General features: G+C 35.6%; 1 non-coding gene across 1 annotated transcript; it reads right to left on the bottom strand.

The window, feature by feature from the left end:
- Positions 1-635: 635 nt before the first annotated feature.
- Positions 636-4,504, bottom strand: LOC117149732. Its single transcript, XR_004460483.1, has one exon. It is a non-coding gene; the product is annotated as a large subunit ribosomal RNA (ribosomal RNA).
- Positions 4,505-5,574: the final 1,070 nt, after the last annotated feature.

Below are 5,574 nucleotides of genomic sequence, written 5' to 3'. Positions count from 1 at the left end.
AAGTTTTTATATCAAAAATTATATGATAGGGACAATCATATGCGTCACTAAATTGATGACGAGGTGTTTGGCAACTTGACACAATTCATTAAAGTCTTTATATTAATTATATGATAGGACAATATCATATGCGTCACTAAATTGATGACGAGGTATTGGCAACTTGATATAATTCTTTAAAGTTTTTATATCAAAAATTATATGATAGGACAATATCATATGCGTCACTAAATTGATGACGAGGTGTTTTGGCAATTGACACAATTCATTAAAGTCTTTATATTAATTATATGATAGGACAATATCATATGCGTCACTAAATTGATGACGAGGTATTTGGCAACTTGATACAATTCTTTAAAGTTTTATATCAAAAAATTATATGATAGGACAATATCATATGCGTCACTAAATTGATGACGAGGTTTTGGCAACTTGACCAATTCATTAAAGTCTTTATTAATTATATGATAGGGACAATATCATATGCGTCACTTTTTATAAATTTGAAGGTATTTCATATGATAGATTCTTTAAATTTTTATAAAAAATATATGATAGGACAATAATGTCATAATGCGTCACTAAATTGATGACGAGGTGTTTGTTTGGCTACAGGAAAAATCATTTATTTATCGAATCATCAAGCAAAGGATAAGCTTCAGTGGATCGCAGTATGGCACTGCTCAACCACTTACAACACCTTGCCTGTTACAAAAGTCGTTTACAATTGATTCTAGGCTTGTCATTGTATTAAATAATGCTTTAATATGTAACTAGCGCGGCATCAGGTGATCGAAGATCCTCCTAATTTACTATGTTACAAATTACATTGGCATCACATCCATTGTCGTTTATAAAATAAATTATAAACTTAAATGGTTTAGAAGCCATACAATGCAAATTGCCCCTTATTTATCATTGCAGTCCAGCACGGATACGACCTTAGAGGCGTTCAGCATAATCCAACGGACGTAGCGTCATACCACTGTTCGCTCGAACAAGTATTGTGCCATTGGTCCGTACCTGCGGTTCCTCTCGTACTACGCAGGAATGCTGTCGCAACAACGTTTTGTCATTAGTAGGGTAAAACTAACCGTCTCACGACGGTCTAAACCCAGCTCACGTTCCTTGCATGGGTGAACAATCCAACGCTTGTAATTTGCTTCACAATGATAGGAAAGCCGACATCGAAGGATCAAAAAGCGACGTCGCTATGAACGCTTGGCCGCCACAAGCCAGTTATCCCTATGGTAACTTTTCTGACACCTCTTGTTAAAAACTCTTAAACCAAAAGGATCGATAGGCCGAGCTTTGCTGTCCCTGTGTGTACTGAACACCGAGATCAAGTCAGCATTTGCCCTTTTGCTCTATGTGTGGTTTCTGTCCGCACTGAGCTGGCCTTGGGACACCTCCGTTATTATTTGAGAGATGTACCGCCCCAGTCAAACTCCCTACCTGGCAATGTCCTTGAATTGGATCATACCTGAGTATTGGAGTTATACCAAATTTTCAAATCAAAAATACATAAATGCATCGTTTTATTAAAGAATTTGTTTGCGATTATATAACAAACTCGTGATACTTTGATCAAGAAGCTTGCATCAAAACCAATACATAAGATATAATAAATATATCCGTATATGGCTAGGAAATGATACACGTTCCATTATCAAGTAAGTAAGGAACAATAAGAGTAGTGGTATTTCATTGACGATACCAAACCGAGGTCTAATATCTCCCACTTATTCTACACCTCTTATGTCTCCTTACACTGCCAGATTAGAGTCAAGCTCAAAAGGGTCTTCTTTCCCCGCTAATTATTCCAAGCCCGTTCCCTTGGCTGTGGTTTCGCTAGATAGTAGATAGGGACAGTAGGAATCTCGTTAATCCATTCATGCGCGTCACTAATTAGATGACGAGGCATTTGGCTACCTTAAGAGAGTCATAGTTACTCCCGCCGTTGACCCGCTTACTTGAATTTCTTCACTTTGACATTCAGAGCACTGGGCAGAAATCACATTGTGTCAACACCCGCTAGGGCCATCACAATGCTTTGTTTTAATTAGACAGTCGGATTCCCCAAGTCCGTGCCAGTTCTGAATTGATTGTTAATCGTTATAATTGATAAGAACTAATTGGTTTAACCCAAATAGTATTCTTAAAAATTTTAGCAAGAAAGTTCCACAATTGGCTACGTAACTAAACTATCCGGGGAACAAGTAAATATAACTAGAAACTCTATTTACCCAGAACGAGCACATAAACCATGTTATTGTTTCCCAATCAAGCCCGACTATCTCAATCTTCAGAGCCAATCCTTATCCCGAAGTTACGGATCTAATTTGCCGACTTCCCTTACCTACATTATTCTATCGACTAGAGACTCTTCACCTTGGAGACCAGCGCGGATATTGGTACGGCCTGTTGAGAAGTTTGCGTGTCCCCACCATAAATTTTCAAGGTCCGAGGAGAAAATATCGACACAACAGTATATGTCATGCTCTTCTAGCCCATCTACCATATCTCTCTGCGAAAGACTTCCATGGTAGTACGGCTATAAAACAGAAAAGAAACTCTTCCGATATCTCTCGACGGCTTCTTTATGGTCGTTCCTGTTGCCAGGATGAGCACGAGGCCCATATTTAATAAAACGGATACTCAACAGGTTACGGAATTGGAACCGTATTCCCTTTCGTTCAAAATTATCAAGTGTATTATATTTTTTATATAGTTAGGCATTTTTGTTTTACTTGAAAATTCGGCTTTCGCCTTGAACTTAGGACCGACTAACTCGATCAACCACTGTTCACACGAAACCCTTCTCCACTCAGTCCTCCAAGGTCTCATTCGATTATTTGCTACTACCACCAATCCAATGCAGCTCACTTACGCCAAACTACGCATACCATTGTACCTTCCTACTCACTAAAGTTTCAAAATTTATATCACAAGTAATATAAATCATCTACTTTAGCGGTAATGTATAGGTATACAACTTAAGCGCCATCCATTTTAAGGGCTAGTTGCTTCGGCAGGTGAGTTGTTACACACTCCTTAGCGGATTTCGACTTCCATGATCACCGTCCTGCTGTTTTAAGCAACCAACGCCTTTCATGGTATCTGCATGAGTTGTTAATTTGGGCACCGTAACATTACGTTTGGTTCATCCACAGCGCCAGTTCTGCTTACCAAAAGTGGCCCACTGGGCACATTATATCATAACCTTGAACTTCATATCAAGAAAGTTAAGGTTCTTACCCATTTAAGTTGAGAATAGGTTAAGATCGTTTCGACCCTAAGGCCTCTAATCATTCGCTTTACCAGATAAGATTATTTTATATAATATTAAAATGCACCAGCTATCCTGAGGGAAACTTCGAAGGAACCAGCTACTAGATGGTTCGATTGGTCTTTCGCCCCTATACTCAATTCTGACAATCGATTTGCACGTCAGAACTGTTTCGGTCTTCCATCAGGGTTTCCCCTGACTTCAACCTGATCAAGTATAGTTCACCATCTTTCGGGTCACAGCATATATGCTCAAGGTACGTTCCAGTTAGAGGCATAAATAATATAAATATACATTATACATAACTATATAGAACGCCCCGGGATTGTGTTAATTAGCTATAAATAGCTAAAAAACTAATCCCATTATTAGTCAAGTTAATTACTATTAGGTTTACATCCCAATAACTTGCACATATGTTAGACTCCTTGGTCCGTGTTTCAAGACGGGTCCCGAAGGTATCCTGAATCTTTCGCATTGTTAATCATACAAGAGCATATAATAAACACAAAAATCAATGATAATTATGCCATTATATAATTCCGAAAAATTAACGCTCTGTAATAATATAAATCTATCAGCACTTTATCAAATTAATAACATTTATTCTGTGTTAAAATGCAAGCAATTTAATTGGAATAAACTATAAGTTATATTTTATGATAAATTTGGGATATGCTAATAGATTACAATGTCCTTATAAAAAAATGCACATTATTCTTAATAATATTATTTAAATATTACAATTTTAATGATGAATTTTCCATAACGGATATTCAGGTTCATCGGGCTTAACCTCTAAGCAGTCACGTACTGTTTAACTCTCTATTCAGAGTTCTTTTCAACTTTCCCTCACGGTACTTGTTTACTATCGGTCATGGTTATATTTAGTTTTAGATGGAGTTTACCACCCACTTAGTGCTGCACTATCAAGCAACACGACTCTTTGGAAACATCATCTAGTAATCATTAACGTTATACGGGCCTGGCACCCTCTATGGGTAAATGGCCTCATTTAAGAAGGACTTAAATCATTAATTTCTCATACTAGAATATTGACGCTCCATACACATCTCACATTTGCCATATAGACAAAGTGACTTAGTGCTGAACTGTTTTCGCTCGCGCTACTAAGAAATCCTTGTTAGTTTCTTTTCCTCCCCTAATTAATATGCTTAAATTCAGGGGGTAGTCCCATATGAGTTGAGGTTGTATATATAACTATTTTTTGCCATAAATTCTTTATATATAAATGATAAAACAATCAATTAAATTCGTTATAAATAGTTCCAATAGTTCTTGTAAGCAAAGTTATTTTTTATCCATTTAACGAACCAACGAAGAATAATAACAAAACCAAGATTTTTCTTTTTCCGAATCATTAATAAGAGACAATTCTAGATGAAAAATATTTCAATTTTTTATGCTAGACATTTCTCAGTATTATTTGATTGAAAAAGAAAATATTTCTCTTCGTTTTTCACATTCAAATGTGAGATAATGTTTTTCATTTCTTTTTTAATATTATGAATAAAATCATTATTTAATCCAATAATATACCATGCTTATAAAAAATTTATAAACAACTTAATTAGCATAGTCTTAAACCCTCAACCATATGTAGTCCAAAGCACTATAAAAATTAAAACATAACAGCATGCGATATGCGTTCAAAGTGTCCTGCAGTTCACACGATGACGCACAGTTTGCTGCGTTCTTCATCGACCCATGAGCCGAGTGATCCACCGCTTAGAGTTTTATAATTCATTTTTATATAATATCAATATTGTTTTTATTGAAAGAAATTAAAAATACACCATTTTACTGGCATATATCAATTCCTTCAATAAATTTTTTTTTATACCTAAAAATAAATGTTGCGATATGTCTTAGTTTCATATAAGCATTATGTATCATAAAAATCTGGTTATGGTTTGCTTTTGGGTGACACATACTGCAAAATTATATAAAACATTAACCTGATGGATGACAGGTACAAACATTGTATATTTTAGGTTGTTGCATTAGCCAACGTGCTCATAACATATGAACATACATGCGTGTATATTATGGTCCATATACACACACACTTATTGAATACCACAAAAATTATTTAATTTTAATTCGACTTCTACTTTCAAATTTTGTTCAGTTTCTTCGATTCCATTTTCGAGAATTTGTTTTTATAGGAAACGCCATTGTTGTAGTAGGTACTGCCACAAATACGCACAAACAACATTAATAATGTTAAAGTCTTTTTATGAGGTTGCCAAGCCCCACAT

Source organism: Drosophila mauritiana, unplaced genomic scaffold, assembly GCF_004382145.1.
Source record: "Drosophila mauritiana strain mau12 unplaced genomic scaffold, ASM438214v1 U_30, whole genome shotgun sequence".
NCBI classification, from domain to species: Eukaryota; Metazoa; Arthropoda; class Insecta; order Diptera; family Drosophilidae; genus Drosophila; species Drosophila mauritiana.
This window is presented reverse-complemented; position numbering and strand designations above follow the sequence as displayed.